Here is a 20,185-nt window from a genome sequence, read left to right on the forward strand (position 1 = left end):
AGACTTGGGAGAAAGGCACGGGGTGGGGAGGAGCTAAGAGCTACTGGAAACTTTGCTCAAAGGTAGTTGGATTCCTCTATGTGGCACTGTTACATTTTGAAACATGACAATGCCCAATTAGTCTGCTTTTTTAAAAAAAATTATAGTCTACTTAGGTTTTTATTTCCTAGCCAATTAAAAAAAAGATTATCATGCCCTTTTCAACTTTTGTTCTTACCAATTTATAATTTCTGCTTTTATTTTTTTGAATGAAGTTCATTTCTCCCTTCCTCCCCTCCCCCCTTATATAAAAATAATATACGCAGGGTAGACTATCAAGGGGAAAAAAGGGAAAATAGTGTTGACCCCTGAATACTTCTAACCTGCGATTATCACTGGCTCTTAAGTTGGCATATTTCATCCCATTTTGTTTAACATTGTTGAATCTGTCCTATAAATAGATATTTTTATCATGCTTTTTTTTTTTATCATGCTTCATGACATTGTATCAAGAATCTTCTCATGGTATTTTCAACATACCAAACATTATAAATCTGTGTCTATGTCTATATAATATTCTAAGTGTGGATGTGTTTTTACTTTATCTAGGGCAACTCAAATTTGATTTAAAATTCGGGACTCTGTCTTTGTTTTATTTTCTTAAGTAGCTAATTGGGTGCTCTTACTTTATGCAATTTTAAGTTATTTAAAATTTGTTAAAGCAAAATTTAAGCTACCCATGCATTCCATCCTGAAGTCCCACTTCTGAAAATGTTCATTTTAGCCAAAAACATATGACACACATGGCTTTTCTTTAAGAATATTTATCACATATTCTCAAAAAGATTCCCCTTCAAGATGTCTCTATATATGGAGTTAACTTTTGGCTATTTTATACCAATATCTTTTTACTCTCCTTAAAAATAGCCAGCCTGTAGACTCTGCCATGGAAACAAATGATTGGCTGTCATTTATCTTATTCCATTGTTGAGGAAAGATTTGGAATTATGACTGGTCATCAAAAAATATTTGAGAGTCAAAACGCATCCTTATGATAATTTAGGAACTTGGGATCAGCAGATACAAACTACTATACCTACAAAAACAACTTATCCTGGGACTTCCCTAGCAGTCCAGGGGTTAAGAATCTGCTCTTCCACTGCAGGGGGCCTGGGTTTCCTGATGGGGGAACTAAGATCCCACGTGCTGTGTGGTGCAGCCAAAAAATAGAATGAAAATCGAAACAAAACAGAAAAAACAATTCACCTTTATGAAATGCACAAGACTGGTTATTGACCAGCAAACTGACAAACAGTTTGACAGAGCTATGGGTTGACTTCAAGCAAATGAACTAGTCAGGAAAATGTTCTTTCTTTAATTAAAAAGATGGCCCATATTGCAAAAACACTTCACTAATTCATGGATGTGATATGTGGCACTGTGAAATCTCAAGTCGTTTGTCTAAACCTGTGCCTTGCACCGAACAAAGGCAGGGCCCTGCCTGCAGTTTTAACCTGAAGGTTAATGTGCTCCCATAGGACGATGGCAGTAAAGCCTGGCTCACAGCAGCTGGGGGAACGGGTTCTTTCCAGTTCAGCAATCAATTATTTCCCACTGGTAGTGTGGCTATAGGAACGATCCTCACAGACCCACTAGGGACCTTGGGACTTTTCTTCTAGTGACTGAGTTCTCCTTCTGCTATTCTGCTGGGTGGGATTTCAAGTAGGGAAGCCTCAGCAACAGGCTAAGCCAGTCCAAGGTCGAGTGCAGAACCTAGGACGTGTAGTATGTCTTACATGAGTACTTGCTGAGCTAACGCTGATCAACACGTCTTTCAGAATTTCAAAAAGAGATGGCTTTTAGAAAACGAATTTCCTTTTTAAAATAATTAATTAATTAATTAATTAATTAATGGCTGTGTTGGGTCTTCGTTGCGGCGAGCGGGGGCTACTCTTCGTTGCGGTGCGCGAGCTTCTCATTGTGGTGGCTTCTCTTTATTGCTGAGCACGGGCTTTAGGCGCACGGGCTTCAGTAGTTGTGGCACGCGGGCTCGGTAGTTGTGGCTCATGGGCTTAGTTGCTCCGCAGCGTGTGGGATTCTCCCGGACCAGGGCTCGAACCCGTGTCCCCTGCATGGGCAGGTGGGTTCTTAACCACTGTGCCACCAGGGAAGTCCCAGAAAATGAATTTCTTTATTGTTAAAGAGTTATATTCCTTTCCATTTCAGATGTATTCTTTAAAAAACTTGAGAGATAAAAGCAGTTGCCATGTTAATCTTTGTTAATGTCAGGGAGATGGGTTTTAAGTGTCTAAACCGATGTGAGATAATAGGCTTTCACCTATTTCCATTTTGTTCTGCAGTGAGACAGACATAGGATGCAGTAAAATTCTCACCCTCCTTCCAGTGGCGACTGATTACACAGAGCTGTGCTACTCAGAGTGAAGTCTGTGGACCCGGGCTGGTCCCCAGTAAGGTAAGTTACCAGTCTGCAGTAAGATAAGTGGGGAGATTGAGAACCAGTGAATAGAAACATTTTAGAGCAATCTGACATTGTCCAAACACCCTAGCATCCGCGTGGGCTCATCTCCTTGAACATGATATAGACCAAAAATATCAGTTCACCAATGTCAAAAACGAAGTGAAAATAAAGGCAAACAAAACTGGTCTTCTAGCACAGATGGATTAAGAAACACTGATGCACTTAGATATGTGACCTCAACATGGCAGCCTTCTACACTTCTTATACTCTCTGTGCCTGATGGTTAAGGTGATTATTTCTGGAGATCTGAATGGCAGACTTGTTAGTGACAAGTCCAAGGTTTGCCCATATAATGTAGGATCTTGAAGGCTTTTCTTTCTCCTCAATGAGTCCATTGTCTAGTAATTGTTATGGGACTTCAAGAAGAAAGCACCTGGTTGAATTCATTAAAACACTAATTTAATGTCAAACAAGTGAAGAATCTCACAGCTGGTTCACTGGGAAGAAATTTGTACCTGGCCACCTGGTGCCGATCCTTTCTCACCTGTGGGGCAAGTGCCTCAGGAAAAACCAGACCAGTCCACACTCTGATCTTGGACTCCCAGCCTCCAGAACTGGAAGAAAATAAAATTCTAGTAGATAAGCCACCCAGTCTGTGATACTTTGTTAAGGCGGCCCCATACTGTAATACCCTCAGTATGCACTAGATGTAGCCATATAGGAAGACGTTTATAATAAACTTGAATTTTGCCATCAGGCACTCTGAGATTAATTCAAACTCTTTCTGTGTTTTATTAAAAGCATTAGGAGAGAGTAATTAGTAGTACCCTCTCATCTTTATAGTAGTTATATTGATCCTATGTTGGTTTTGCATGGCTAATGTGTCACCATTCAGTCATTTATTCAACTCCTGAAGTATGAGATCAGCATTCAGCTCTAAATCAAAAAGCTGACTTTATTACTTACTTAAGAAAGGGAGAACTATGTTTGTTAGGCACAGTCTCTTCAAATAAGACTGCTGATCTTATATAGGATTGTTGAGAAGCGTGGAATTCAAGTATTGGTGAACTGTCAGTGTCAAGAAGCTTGGTCACCGGGATGGGCATGTCGCTGACAGGCGGAGTTTCAGAAATGTATTCATTGACGTGAGGCTATCCTTGGCCGACTGGATGTAAAAGGTGGGAGGATGGCAGTGGTCGGTTGGCTTTCAGAAGCAGGTTTGTTGATGTGAGTCGTCATTGATTTGAGCAATCAAATTTAATCCAGCTCTGGTTGTTACTTTCTACCATGACTATAAAGCAATCAATCTCTTCCTAGGAGTGTGGAACCTGTGACTTGCAAATAGTAAGTGTCAATAAATATTTGCTGAACTAATTGACAAATGAAAGATAGGCCTTTAAACACACAAGTCTGGGTTTCAAGGGAGAGTCTGGGCCTTCAGGAGTCGCCACTATATGGTTGGGATTTAAAGCCTGATTCTGGATAAGCTCACCTTGGGAGTACATGTAGGAGAAAGAGGGTAAGTCAGAGAAGTGATCCCTGGGGCATTCAGGGTTTTGCAAGGCTTTCTTCTCTATAACATGTTAGTTTACAACCTCAATAGCCTGAAAAGTCAAAAATATTAACAAAGGTATAAAACTAATTAAGCATATGGCTTAATTACTATGGCAATTTCTTGTGTTTGCTTTGAGTTCTTTGTAACCATCCTGCACTCCGGGTTATTGAGCACAAAGAAATGAGAAAAGTGATGGTAGGGTTCAGTGACCCCTTTTGAGCCCCGAGATAAAACTGAGTAAGAAAGATCCACGTTTGTTCCCACCCTCCTCTCCCCAAGTTGGAGCATAAGTAGAAAATTCGTTGGAAGACAGTGTTCTTTCCAGAAAGCAGAGATTACAGAAAAAATAGTGTTAGAGCATGACCCCTCCCATCCACTGGGTGATGAAGGGCAGCTTTCAACTCTTCCTGCTCCAAAGTCTTTCTCAGGAAAACTGGGAGCAATTTAAGCCCAAGGGATGGTGCCCACTTCCTGGCCTAGGGGTGTCCCAAAGGCCCGTTCTCACGGTGTGGGTGTTCAACGCTGGTCTTTGGGGAGGACATAGTAGGAGTAGCCTGAGTCCACACCAGCAGGTGGATGCGCGTAGATGGGGTTGCCTGGAGTAGGCAGTGAGCTTCGGAACTAGAGGAGGCAGGGCGTGTTGTCACCACAGCAGACTGACAAAACAAAGAAAAATCAGCCTCGGTGGGATGCACGGAGACCAAGAACGAGGCCAAAGGGAAGGCAGTGGCCTTGCCCCCATGGCATTACCCATCCCAGAAAGCTGTGCAATCAAATGTTTCATTGGAGAGCCAGTCATAGGCTGCTTTCTTGACTCGTGTACTAGTTTAAGCAAACAAGGGAGTTTGTTGCCTCTACCATCCAAGACAGAGAATGCACAGGGATGGGGATGGGCCTTTGGAATGACTGAAATCCAGGGTTCAAGTTCTGCCATAGCCCTCACTCTGCATCTTTTATTAATGCTCCACTTTAAAGCAGTATGAATTTGCCCAAGCTACTTCTCCCCATGAGGATGTAATCCAGGCTACCAGAAGAAACCATGGCTTATATTTTTCCAGCTTCATCACTGGAGCAAAATGGAACGTCTCTCCTTGATCCCAGTTCAATATAATGTTACGGGATGGACTCTGCACATGACCAGCCATGGGGTTATGGTTTTGGGAGTGGTGATTGGCAGTCCCGTGGACATGAGGGGACGCAGTACCCAAACAATCGTGATGGTTTTCCTGAAAAAAAACAAAACAAAACAAACCCACTCTGCAAACCAAGCCAAGACAAATTAAATACAGGGAGAAAATGAAGTAACACTGTAATGACTAGAAAATTATATCACATTTCATATAACCTGTTATAATGGTTCCATTTCTGATGGTTTGTATTGCTGTATTGAAAGTAGGAGGAGGGTATGTTAGATTAGGAATTGAACGAGGTAATAGAACTTTTGTGGTTTAGTGATTTATCTTTATATCTCAAGACTCAGACTGAAATGAGAAGGTATATTTTCTATTTTTATTTTTATTAATTGAAGTACAGTTGATTTACAATGTTGTGTTAGTTTCAGGTGTACGGCAAAGTGATTCAGTTATCTATCTATCTATATAGATAGATAGATAGATTCTTTTTTTAACATCTTTATTGGAGTATAATTGCTTTACAATGTTGTGTTAGTTTCTGCTGTGTAACAAAGTGAATCAGCTATATGTATACATATATCCCCATATCCGCTCCCTTTTGTGTCTCCCTCCCACTCTCCCTATCCCACCCCTCTAGGTGGTCACAAAGCACCGAGCTGATCTCCCCATGCGATGCAGCTGCTTCCTACTAGCTATCTATTTTATATTTGGTAGTGTATATATGTTAATGCTACTCTCTCACTTCTTCCCAGCTTACCCTTCCCCCTCCCCATGTCCTCAAGTCCATTCTCTATGTCTGTGTCTTTGAGTTATTTGTAGTGAGGTTGATGGATCTAGAGTCTGTCATACAGAATGAAGTAAGTCAGAAAGAGAAAAACAAATATCGTATCCTAACACATATATATGGAATCTAAAAAAAAAAAAAATCCTTCTAATGAACCTAGGGGCAGGACAGGAGAGATATATTCTTTTTCAGATTCTTTTCTGTTATAGGTTACTGTAAAACACTGAGGATAGTTCCCTGTGCTATATAGTAGACATATTTTCTATTTTATAAGTTAATATAGGTGTTACATATCCAAACATTCAAACTATTTATGCATCATATAAGGAACAAAAAGGCCTATTTGGTTTCATCAGAAATTAACTGCATAAGATAATAACTCAATTATTTGAAGAATATTTCACAAAATAGCTTATGCAATGAAAACAATTAATCAACCCCCGTATATATTAAGTATCCAATTTATAATCTATTTATAAAAAATTAAGTTTTAATTTAAGCAGTCTACTCAGTTGGTCTACATAGTAGACAATTCTGACATTTGATGGATCTAATCAAATTGGAAACATAAAAATTGTAACATATCTGTAGGGTCAAAATGCAAAATTATCACCATGAAGGCAGAATACTGGTTTCTGGTTTCCAGAGGGTTGTAAGTGGGAGGGAGTGGGGGAAAACTGCTTCATGGCTAAGGGATTTTGCTTTTGGAGGGATGGAAAAACTGAACTTAGGTACAGGTGGTGGTCACACAACATTGGGAGTGTACCAAATGCCACTGAAATACTTACTTTAAAATGGTTAATTTTATATTTTGTGAATTTCACCTCAATAAATTACTTTTTCTAAAAAAAAAAGAAATTAACTGCATAGTGGGTCCATAATGAAATCAATATCGTCAGTGCCTTTGGGATATTGCTGATACTGTTTTTTAAAAAATTCAAACACGAAACTTCCCTTGACTCACAGCAGAATTTTAGGTGAAATTTGTCTGTCATCAATCAGTGTGTACACAAAGAATTCAACGACTTGAAGTGAGTTTACAAAACTATCCCATACTTCTGCAAACAACAACAACAAAAACTGTTTAGGTTCAAGTAGCAGTGGGAATAAGTTTAAAATGGCTCCTTTTCATAGTCTTTCAGATTATGCCAAATATTTCTATAAAACAAGGAGGCAGCAGTTTGAGTGACATATAAAGCCAGTCTTGTGATCGTGTATTCACCCTTCACAATTTTCAGTTGTATTTCTCACTATCACGCCTGTGAGGAAAGACCAACACTGACAGCTGTGGTGGGATTTGTGATCTATTGTAAATTCAGAGCCACAGCCCAGGATCATTATCACATATAAAACTGTCATAACTTTAGTTGAATTCTTTACTTGTTAAAGATGGTTGCCCGGAGGGCAACTCTTACAGTTAGATTTAATTTTACAATGGTCATTAAGTGACCAGATGACTCATTTACAAAGGGCCAGTTTGTAATGCAATTAGGGGAGAAATAAAATCCTAGTATTTTAAAACTTTTCATATTAGATCCAAAGACTAAACTGTAGTTCCTGTGTGAGTGTGTGTGTGTGTGTGTGTGTGTGTGTGTGTGTTGTGTTTTGATATAGAATAGCTATTCCAGGGTGGTCTAGGAGAATTTCCTTTGCCATTTAGAGAAATGAAGCTGAACTTTATAATTCACATTTGTTTGTTTTTTTCATTAGCTAGACAACAGTTTATGGTTCCTCATCATTGTACAAGACGTGGTCAAGAAAGAAAAGTCCTGTCATAGATATCAAGGAAAAAGAATCAAGGAGTCTTCCCACAAGTGTCTTTTTATACCCTCCAACTCATGCATGTCATCCTGGTGACAGCTGTGGATGCAGAATTGAGAAAACAATAACAAAGCTTAATGAGATTTGTAAATTATTATTATAAAAAAACCCTTCAAGCACCAAGCTCAGTTTTGCAGTTGTGTAAAACTCTATTGCAGAAGGGACTTGGTTTAGAATAAATAACATTTTTCTTTCCTGCAAAGAGACAGAAAATTTAACAGATCTTTCTGCATATGAATTGTTAAAAATCTCTTATAGTTGAGTGTCATAAACTGAATTATGATACCCCTAAAGATTTTCCACATCCTAATCCCTAATCCCTGGAACCTGTAAATATATTACCTCACATGGTACAAAGGACTTAGCAGCTCTGATTAAGTTAAGGATCTAGTAATGGGGAGATTATCCTGGATTATTTGGGTGGACCTGATGTCCCCAGTCACAAGAGTCCTTATAAGAGGGAGCAGGAGAGAGCACCTTGTAAATGTGACGAAGGAAGCAGGAGATGGGAAGGACACCAGGAAGGGGCCACAAGCTAAGAACAAAGCTGGTTTCTAGAAGCTGGAAAAGACAAGGAAAGATACATGCACCCCAATGTTCATTGCAGCACTATTTACAATAGCCAAGACATGGAAGCAACCTAAATGCCCATCGACAGATGAATGGATGAAGAAGATGTGGTACATATATACAGTGGGATACTACTCAGCCATAAAAAAGAATAAAATAATGCCATTTGCAGAAACATGGATGGACCTAAATATTATCACACTAAATGAAGTAAGCCAGACAAAGACAAATATCATATGATATCACTTACATGTGGAATCTAAAATTAGCAGATACACACTACTATATATAAAATAGATAACCAACAAGGGCCTACTGTATAGCACATGAAACTCTACTCAGTATGTTGTAATAACCTGTAAGGGAAATGAATCTGAAAAAGAATATATATATATATATATATATATATATATATAAAACTGAATCACTTTGCTGTACACCTGAAACTAGCACAACATTGTAAATCAACTATACTCCAAGAAAGAAAGAAAGAGAGAGAGAAAGAAAGGATGGAAGGAAGGAAGGAAGAAAGAAAGAAAGAAAGAAAGGGAAAAAGACAAGGAAATGGATTCTACCCTGGAGGCTTCAAATGAACCAGTCCTGTGGACACGTTGATTTTAGCTCCATAACATTCAGTTTTGATTTCTGACCTCCAGAAGTGTAAGAGAATAATTTTGTTATTTTAAGTCACTGTTTGTGGTAATTTGTTACAGTAGCAATAGGAAACTGAGTTAATGCTGTGGCATTTACACAGAAATTTTTGCACCATTTCGTGTGCAAGAGTAAAAACCAAGGAGTAGCACCGATTACTTTTATTTTGATTGCTTGTGTTATCACCTTAAGAATAGGGCTTCCGGGCTTCCCTTGTGGCGCAGTGGTTGAGAATCTGCCTGCCAATGCAGGGGACGCGGGTTCAAGCCCTGGTCTGGGAAGATCCCACATGCCGCGGAGCAACTAGGCCCGTGAGCCACAATTACTGAGCCTGCGCGTCTGGAGCCTGTGCTCCGCAACAAGAGAGGCCGCGATAATGAGAGGCCCGCGCACCGCGATGAAGAGTGGCCCCCGCTTGCCGCAACTAGAGAAAACCCTCGCATGGAAACGAAGACCCAACACAGCCATAAATAAATTAAAAAAAAAAAAAAAAAAAGACTAAAAAAAAAAAAAAAAGAATAAGGCTTCCCTTCTGAGAGCTGAATTGATGCTAAGGTGATTGTTTACTTAATTAACTAACTCATGCATTCAACAAATAGATATTGAATACCTGCTATGTGCTTGGTAAACAAAACAGACGTGACTCATGCTTTCACATGGAATAGTGGGGACCACAGGAAGCCTGAAATGAATGATTTCACATTAATTTGTTATATTTTTATATAGTTTATAATACCATAAGTGTTCAAAACAGGGAAACTGATTTAGCCTGTGATATTAGGGAATGCTTCCTTGAAGAAATGTTGCTTTGTTGAGACATATGAGTAGGAGAGAGAGTCTTTTGGCTATTAAAAAATAATTTTATAACTTTATTTTAAGAGATTTTAGAAGGGGTTCATGGCTTTTAAGAAATACCTGGTTGCAGTGTGCTTTGGAAGGAAAAAGAAATATAGAAATACCAGTGATGAGCTATTTAATCAGCCTAGAAACATGATAATAGTGTATTCTGGTAGAATGGTGTCAGTGGGGATGAAAAATTTAAAGAGAAATTTAGGATACAGAATGAACAGAAAGGGGAGGGGCAGGTAGAATGAAGAAACACTCGATACATACATGCCCAAATTAAGCAATAAAGAAACATGTTAGCACCTTGCTTGTTCTGCAACATTTCATATAAATAAAATGAAATATACATATAAATATTTACATATAAATAAAAATGCAAAATTTTAAACCAAATATAGACAGAAACAACCCTTTAGAAAATTCAAGTTTGTTATTACTGGAGTGTTAGGAGGAATTGTGGGGAACAGGATTGGAGACGGAGACAGAGGTCCCTTTGTGAGGCTTTGAGGGTCATGACAAGGAGCGTGGATCCAATCTCACAGCACAGCACGCCATGGGATGGTTTATGAGCAGGAGGAGGGACTTGTGCTTTAGAACTCTCATGGCAATGAAAGCAGACCAGGGGGCTTCCTGTCGAGAGGGAAGACGGCCACGTGAGAGGCGCTGTGTATGAATGAGTTTGCGGTGCTGCAGGCTTGAGGTACTCTAGGTATGCACCTTCAAGAAATTCTTCAGAGCCCATGTGGAGCTCAGAAGTGGGTCTCTCCAAAGGCTTGGGCTGTGGGAGAAGGCCAAGAAGATTTCAAGTGTTCAAGATGTGTCTGATAGCAGAGGTGGTGGGGGAATTAGATAAGAGTGAGAGAGAACACTACAATGACTTCCAAACGTCCAAGTGTCCATCTTGGGTGGCACCAGCAGCTAAGGTAAGTAACACAGAAGGGGCAGTCGGTGTAGAAGAGAGATCATGAGTGAGAATGATGAGCTAGCTGTTTATCTCATAATATTTTATTTAAATGGTTCATGAAGGAAATGTAACATCATCAGTAATGTCTTTCCATTTGTGGCATATGTCAGAGTGAAGATGTGATACTATATCTTTGGAAATAAAGCTTGATTTCAATGTTCATTCCTGGCACCCTAACGTGTTATTTTACCATGAATTCATAGATATATTTTCAATAGCATTTCTATAATTTCTTAGTCATTTTCAGAAACTTGGCTCCAATTTGAGACTTTAAGAGTTATACGGTGATACCTGGAATTAGTTGTGTGTTGGAACTGGCTTGTACCATTTCACAAAGAACGGATTGATTAACTTTCAGGAATTTAGTGAACCATTTGTTAATAACTCAGCCATTATTAAATTATAAATTGTTTAAAATTGTAACTAAGTTATATCAAAAACAAAAGTAATAAATATTCAAAACCCATCACTTTCTAATACTTTTATTATATTTTACTATTATCCCAGCTCTGGAGGTTATTTACATCTATTGCATCTGTATGGTGGAAAATTTATATAATCATGTGCTACTAACCATGTCTTCCAAACTCCATTGCCAGTGATATAACTCTGATAGCTGGAAACTAGTCATGACAGGAGTATTTACATCATGGAAATCAGCAAATGCTACAAATCAGGGCTTGATTGATTGTTTTGTTCATTGGGTAAAACGTTTATTTTGTTTTCCAAATTGTTAATCTGTTTTCTGGTTTCATCTACTAAGTAGTCCTTCCTTTAGCCACTGGATTTTTTAAATGAGAAGAGGGAGGTATTTAAAAATTTTTGTATTCAGTGAGGATGTCACAAAATAATTTGTGATCTGTCATGAAAGATAGTTCAGCATATTGGTGTTCAAAGTTGATTTTCCATCTTTATCGGTTAAAAACCAAAAATACGTAGATCACCTAATGTGTGCCCTGTGATTTCTGTATATTATCTTATTTAATATTTACAGCAATTTTGGGGAGCTAGTAATCTTTCTCATCTTATGGGTGAGGAAAGCAACAGGTTAAATAACTTGTCCAGAGTCTTATAGCCAGGAAGTGAGGTGGTGCACCTAGGATGTCAACAAAAGATGCCAGGGCTGTCTGCTGGTGACACACTTAAGGGTACTCTACATAAAAGTCAGCTGAGACATTTGTGAGGAGTCTAAATATTAAAGCATCTTATTAAAAATACTCTTGGAAATTTTTCTTCTACCCATTTCTGCCTCATTTTTTTTGTAGCTGAAAAGTTGGTAAACAATTATTATTTTATTGCCATGTCTCTGCACCCTACCCCCTGTAAGGTGAGATATCCATGATAATTTTGGTCTTCAAAATACACTAGAACAGACTGAAGTTTCAATGATTCATTACTTTCCAAATCACTGTTCAATCCAGCACTATACATGAATTTTTCCCTCCTGAGGTGGCTCAAAAGAGTTTACTCTTTATGGAAGAAAAGCATAGCAGAAATGTGATCATTGTAGGCATATCTTTCACTTTGCTTCTGGGATAGGTACATCCCATTCTTAGGTGCTTAAGTGAATCTAAGCATCTATAACGTGATATTCTAAGAAAATAATAAATTCACTTTGATATTTCTCTCTGTCTCTTTCAATGCAAATATCTGGTATATTCAAATGATATAAGAGACCGTTAAACTTTTTTATAAGTCAATTGCCTATTGATTCCAAGACAAGGGTCACTGATAGATGATGCCATTCCTGGAATCCTAAAAGGCAAGAATTCCATGAAATCAATTTTAGGAGTTAACGTAAAGAAAAATTCTCTTTATTAAAGGACTACAATGCTTTTGTCTATCAAATAATAAATAAAACACACAGAATTGACTGCATTACTAATTTTGCTTTGTCTTCAGGGAAAGTTCAGAGCTAAATGTCATGCTAGCTCAGAGTTACTGCATTCGATTTCATGGTTACCATGTTTACTTCTACCTATATAAAATGGCTTGGAGTTTTATATGTATACTTTTTAACAGCCTTATAATAAATATACCCTTTCTTATAAGCCAACTCAAATCCAATTTAAGAATCAGGAAAAAAGATGTACGTTAAACATTATCAGATATATTCTTCTTCCAAATGTTGAGATTTACCTGACTACCGAAAAGCCAGCTTTTCAGATTCTGCCTTCTAATTGGTTTGCTTTGCAACAGAATAAAACTCTCTGGATGAATACCATAGAAATTCAATTAGCTAACATCAGTTTCAACAGGATATTGAAGCAGCTCAGACTATTCAAATGTCTGAGTGGAGAATAACTTCAGCCACCTGCTTAGAATGGAGAAGAGATCTGTGGTAGAGTTTTAAAGCCTCTTTTATCTCAACTCACTCCCACCAAACAAAGAAACTTAAAAGTAAAACTAAACCAAAATCAATTAAGCAAACCACATATGTAACACCCAGAATCCCATCTTTCTCATCGGGACCTTGCTGTGGTCCATGGCAGTGATGTACAGCCCTCCATCCAGACTTTCTTAATTGCTGCAACATTCCAGCCACTTCTCCCTATCTATGTGCCTAAACAACTAAGGGTTGCAAAACAAACAAACAAAAACAAAAACAAAAACAACCACCTAAACTTAAGAATACTAAACTACTTCCCCACCAGGTACTCATGATTCTGACTTAGAACACAGGGCGCCATCACCTAAATGATAATTAACACCTTATCTTGAAAATAGACTCAGCACATAAGGACTTCATAGCCTGATGGAAATTATTGGTATAAATACATTTGGAGATATTTGACACACACAAGCATAATAACTTTTTTTTTTAATTTTAATTTTAATTTATTTATGGCTGTGTTGGGTCTTCGTTTCTGTGCGAGGGCTTTCTCTAGTTGCGGCAAGTGAGGGCCACTCTTCATCGCGGTGCGCGGGCCTCTCACTATCGCGGCCTCTCTTGTTGCGGAGCACAGGCTCCAGACGCGCAGGCTCAGTAGTTGTGGCTCACGGGCTTAGTTGCTCCGCGGCATGTGGGATCTTCCCAGACCAGGGCTTGAACCCGTGTTCCCTGCACTGGCAGGCAGATTCTCAACCACTGCGCCACCAGGGAAGCCCAACTTTTGATGGATTTGTGACAGCAAATGTATCACAACTGTTTTATAATTCATCCCTCAATTGAGGTTTGTCATCTTGGCATGGAAATGTGTATCTTTGCTTAGGAACAAATAATAATAAAAAAAAAACCATTTGTTTATGGATCTATAATAGAAACCATTGTGTCTCCTAGCCCTTTAAAAAACATATTATGAGTTTCAAAGCATCTCTTTAAGTAACTGACTTTGAGAGTTTCTAACTGGAGAATTTGATGTCTTGACATACCTTTTCCAGAAACAAGAGGTGCCTTCTTGGTTTTCAGTTTGGAGTTTCTGCAGTCTGTCAGCTACCTTTATGGAGGAGGGAGCTATATTTGGAAAGGAGTCAGCAAACCTCAGATTGTAATTGTTTTCCCTGCCAAAAACACAGAGTTCTGCTGAAGGCTTGACAGCTGTGCCTTGTCATGGAGAAAAATCTTCAACAGGAAAACAAAGAAACATTTATCCCTATCATATATTCTGCTCTAGCAGTGTGCATAATCTGTCCATCATTTTAAAAACTGTGTACATAATTTTAAATAACTCTACCAAGAAGCAACAATATTAAAGTTTTTTTTTCTATTTGGCTTTTAAAAAATCATAAAAATGTTTTGGTTGGGGGAAAAGAGAAGATAATTATAGATACATCATTTTCCAGTATGTCAGGAGGCAGAGTTACAAAAAAGTAGTTTTTCAGTTTTTATGGGAGCTTATTCCTATAGATGACACATGGAATTTAGGCATTTTCATCATTTCTATAGTCAGTTAAAATAAAAACTCTACTGTTATGCTATTACACCTTCAGATTAAAGTCTAGAATTACTTGCACGATTGTTCATGACTCTTTGCTTCAAAAGCAGGAATTTGTATTTTGGCAAAATGGTTTCCTAAAAAGTCTGACTACAATTCAAACTCTTTCTCTCAAAATGGTGTTAGGGAGAATAAATATGAGCATTTTGGAATATTAGAAATCAGTGGACTCCTGAAATAAAAAGTTGATTTACACAGATTTTTGGAAATGCGTCCAGAAATCAGAATGCATGTTAATAATTTTAGGTAAGAAAAGACACTCTCTTTGGACCCAAGTGCTGGAACACCCATCACAGTTTCTCACGTGGACACAGTTTAAGCGCAGCTGGGATGGTTTCCTCCAGAACCTCAGCGTGCCAGTCATAGTACACCATGCTCTTTTCCTAAAACTAAATAAATCTAACTTCAAATGATAGGAAATGCGAGCTCAGTTCTTTCTTTATCTGCAACCTAATCATGGGACAATTACGAGAGGTCTTACTTAGAGCCCTACAGAAGAGGAGGTCCCTCTGTGCTTTAGACATGGGTAGTGATGTCCAAGCTGCCATGATTCCTTGAAAGTGAGAGGCCTGCCATGCTGGGGGCTGGGTGGGCACGTCTGTCAGGGCTAAGCGTGCGGGAGCCTCTGCCCAGCCTTCTCTGGGTCCCTCAGTTGATCACATGCTATTTCTTTTCTCTCTGAGTACTTGTGTACCTGAGGACCCCAAGTGGGAATTAAACGATGTTTTTCCCTTCTGGGGAACCCACAATCTTCTCTCACTTTCCCAATTGTGAAAAGTCCCTTGCTCTCATCTCTTTCTGTCTTTCTCCTTTCTACCTCAGAACTACTGAGTTAGTAATCTCCTCATTGGGGTTACTCTTTGAAAACAAAAAACAAACCAACAAAACTAAGGAATCCCCCTGCCCTCATCAGGGTTATTCTACTTTTCAACCTATAATATAAGCAAATAGGAAAGGGCACATTAAGGAGAGACAGCTTTTCCAGGAAAAAGGGAAGGGGGGAAAACACAAGAGAAAAACAGCAATTCATACCCACAGAATTATCTTTCTAGTTATGTGAGTTTGGGCAAGTTATTTAAACTCTCTGTACCTAGGTTTTCTCATCTATAAAATGGGATAATAAGTATACCTACGATGAAGATGAATGTCTGTAGTACACTCAGAACCATACCTAACACATCACGTAGCTATCATTAATATTCTTGTTCTTATTTTTGAGACAGTATAGCAGAGAGCAGGAGAGAACTGCACTCTGCCTGGGTTTATACCCGTGAGCCATCTGAATTTGGGCAAATTTACCTGTCAGAGTGTCAGTTTCTTTGTCTGTAAAATGATGGGGATGATAAACAAGCCAGCTTATAGATTTTGGGGAGTGGAAAGTGCTTGGGAAGGTGCTTTGTGCAAAGAATTCAAAAAATCTCTTGATAACAATGTACCTCCTGGCATACCAGTCTTAGACCAAATACGTGTATCATATATCACAATCCAGTGAGTGGGTATGATACAATCTCATGATATTATACATGTTAGTGAACACAGAATAATCAATTAATTTTTTTTTTAAGATTATTTTGATGTGGACAATTTTTAAAGTCTTTATTACTTTGTTACAATATTGCTTCCTTTTTATGATTTGGTTTTTTGGCCCTGAAGGATGTAGGATCCTAGCTTCCCAACCAGGCATCGAACCTGCACCCCCTGCATTGGAAGGAGAATTCTTAACCACTGGACCACCAGGGAATTCCCAATGAATTTGTTTTAAATGTCTTCTGAACTTGATAAAATGAGTTACAGAGCAAAAACTAAAAAAATTTTTTGAATTGTTCTGAGCTTTTGCCCTCTTGCATTGATTAAAAACACCACTAACAGCAGCAATAAATCTAAGGTCTAGGTAGTTCAGAGTTGTGGATATAGTTGAACAAATTCTGAGGATAAATGATCAACTTTTAATAAAGGATGTGTTTAACTGAGTAAAGTCAGACTTTGAGTGATGTTTTTTCCAGAACAAGTATTGGATTTTATACCACTGAAAATGTTAACTTTTATTGTAGCTATAAAATATATTTTGGAATTTTCATACAGTAGAGAGTTTGAAGATTTTAAACATAACTTTTTGCTCTCATCCCTTTTCATCACCAAGAATAACTCATAATAAATATAAGAAAACAACAAAATATGAAGAATAATTGGTCTCTGGATTTTACATAAACCTTTACAAAACAATTAAGCTTCCTGAAAATGAGCCATAGTTTCAAATACATCAGGAATAATGTGAAAATACAGCAAAATCTGAAGTGTCTGAAATGTCTACTGTTACTCTAGTCATTTTTGATATCCCATATGGTTACATCAAATGTCTTCAATAAAGTATCTGAACCATCAAAGCTAATTTGGCTCATGTGGTAGAGAGAAGAAATTCAATTATATACTTAGCTGTAGAGCACATACTGGAAGACAGAAGAAAAACATTGCCCTAGCAGCAGTTACAAAAATGGAATCAGGTTGCTTGTATGATTTCCGAGGAGTAATTCTGAATTGTTTAGGACAGTTTTCACGTAAAAATAGGTTATCTACACACGAGTAAGATTAACATACGGCATTAAATAAGGGTAATATATGCACAGGAAAAATCTTGGGAATTTTTTTCCTCCTAACAATTTAAGGTAATACTCTGTGTGTGTGTGTATGAAAAAAGATGGCTGACTTAGCGACTCAGAGTACCTGACTTTTTAAAAAAGAATGAAATATTGCCACTTGTAGCAACGTGGATGGACCTAGAGATGATCACACCAAGTGAAGTAAGTCAGACAGAAAGACAAATATCATATGATATCACTTATATGTGGAATCTTAAAAAAATGATACAAATGAATTAATTTACAAAACAGAAACAGATTCACAGACACAGAAAACAAACTTACAGTTACCAAAGGGGAAAGGAGGGGAGGGATAAGTAAGAGTTTGGGATTAACAGACACACACTACTGTATATAAAAGAGATAAACAACAAGGACCTACTGTAGAGCACAAAGAACTATATTCAATATCTTGTAAAAACTTATAATGGAAAAGAATCTGAGAAAGCATATATATATATGTATAACTGAAACACTTTGCTGTACACCTGAAACTAACACACACACACACACACACACATGCACAAAAGGTACCTGACTTTTATACTTTTTAAAGTTATACTTGACATAACTTTTAAATTCAGTGTTTTTTTATACTTTGAGCAATTTTGTACTACTTGATAGGCTGACACACATGGTAAGTTGAAAAAAGTGTTCACAATTTAAAAACAATAAAGTAAGGCAAGATTTAAAATACTGTTGATAATAATTGCTTTTAAAAAATCAGTTAGAGGAATTATACTGCTTTTAATCTTTCAAACAAAATACCTGCTTCTGCTTGATGAGCCATAACCAGAGTCGAAAGATCTTCCAATGGCACGTTTTCACTAGTAAACTCTTTCCACAATGATGGCGCATGCAATGAGAAAACCTCAGTGGTGTACCAGATAAGGCTTTCGTTCGCTCACCAGTTTGTGCATCTGGATCTGCTACAGGTGTTTTGCTCCCTGGGTCAGTGTGGGTCGCTTTGCTGCATGTGTTCTTCATCTTCCTTTGGCCAGCAGGTGGATATCCTGTGCTCTCCTTGTGAAGACAGCAGAGATGCAAAAAGGAGTGCCTCCCTGGACAAGCTCATATCACACTCTTGCTTGTGTGACCAACACAAGTCCCAGGGTCAAGACCAAAGTCAAGGGCTGAGAACAAAACATTTACCCTCCTCTCCCAAAATGAGGCCATCCCAGGGGGTTGGACGCAGAGAGGGGTGAAGTCTTGTGGCCAATTATTCAATCTGCCACATGTAGTTATTGCTACAAAGTTAGAAAAACTAACTTAGAAAGGCATCATTTATGGAAGAAATTGATGAAGTCAAATTTTGGATACCGTGGATGGACACTTCCGGTTCTAGGCTATATGACAGACAATGACTATAGTATATCACACCTGGAGCCCTGAATGGCTTTCATCCTGGAAGGTAATAGTAAAGTGCTTTGTAAGCAAAACTAATGGATTTGGCTCTAGAAAGCATTCTTCATGTTCTGTGATGCATTTTGAAGTTACTGAAAAACACGCCTAGTAACTAATTGGTTACTTTCACTAATGAGTAAGTAAATATTTTCTTTATAGTCCAGTCTGCTTAGTATATTCTAGCCTCGAAATTATTAATATTTTCTATTCTGAAGTGACAACTTTTAGGGCATTCAAGGGAATTCATCTTGTGTGTGTGTGTGTGTGTGTGTGTGTGTATGTACACACCCTGTTTTATTCCCTCACTCCCCAACCTGTATGCACATCTTTTCTCTTAATGGCCAGCATACTCTAGCAGGAAAAAGCAGGACCTCATATCATTGTCTATTTTTTATTTTGTATTAGGCAGCCTGAAAATACTTATGCTCAGGGGCACAATCTAATTTCGTTCACATTTTTCACAATTTCCTTTAATGTTGAATCAAGATTAGGAAGCAATGTCAACTGTTCTCTATGATTAATGGAATGTGGTAATTGGCATTAAGGAACAGACTTTTTAACTTGAGTAGCTACACTCTTTACGGCTGCATTCATAGCTGCTACTCTGTTAGTACTGATCACAACATATTTTTTCTTTTTCTAGTCTACATTTTGGTGCACAAAGAAATCATTAACTAAAGTGAAAAATATCTCTTCTACTGTGTCATGAATTTTCAGCAACAGAAAAAAAAAAAGCCAGCAAATTTTCTCGTAAATTCTTGCTGTGTGTTTGAAGAGAAGGTTGAAGCTCTGCCCATCCATGGCTTTATCCAACTCTAAAGTGGAATCTCTCTGACATGCATTGGAAGTAGTACTTCGTTTTTCAAATTACATGCTCTTGTCATCCAGTGCCATTCGAGGAAGGAATTCTGCCAATAACTCGCTGATATTTAACTAATAGAGATTGTTAGTAAAGTACTTATAATTTTTTTCTTGGTAAAACACTTTCCTGACTGTGTGTGCATGTGTGTACATTTAAAGTGGAAGGAAGGTACATGAAGGTGATGCTACACAGTTTTAATTTATTTATTAATTTAATTGCATTTAAATGATTAACTTAAGCACAGCACTTTTAATTTTTATTCATTTATTGGAACTTAAAAAAAAATTGACTGAAGGATTCTTTAAATTCTATAATGCTTTACAATTTTCAAAAGTTTTACACACATGATTTCACATAATCCCATAGTAACCCTTTTTCTCCCTCTACCCCTATATTGCCCCTCCCTCCTTCCCTCTCCTCACTGGTAACCACTAGTTTGTTCTCTACATCTGTGAGTCTGCATATAGCACTTTTTAAATGCCAGGCAGTGTTCTAAGTGCTTTGAAAACATTAACCCATTTAATCTTCACAATACCACGATAAGGTTTATACTTTTATTATTCCTG

The 20,185-nt window shown here is 37.9% G+C and overlaps 1 long non-coding RNA gene across 6 annotated transcripts in view; it reads left to right on the forward strand.

Moving 5' to 3' along the window:
• Nucleotides 1-20,185, forward strand: part of LOC130708276 (uncharacterized) — a 162,001-nt gene that overhangs the window by 46,832 nt on the left and 94,984 nt on the right. For all 6 annotated transcript variants that reach the window (XR_009008456.1, XR_009008458.1, XR_009008457.1 and 3 more), the window contains exon 2: nucleotides 2,340-2,452. This is a non-coding gene — a long non-coding RNA (uncharacterized LOC130708276). The remainder of the gene's footprint in view (nucleotides 1-2,339; nucleotides 2,453-20,185) is intronic.

This window comes from Balaenoptera acutorostrata, chromosome 5, assembly GCF_949987535.1.
Source record: "Balaenoptera acutorostrata chromosome 5, mBalAcu1.1, whole genome shotgun sequence".
NCBI classification, from domain to species: domain Eukaryota; kingdom Metazoa; phylum Chordata; class Mammalia; order Artiodactyla; family Balaenopteridae; genus Balaenoptera; species Balaenoptera acutorostrata.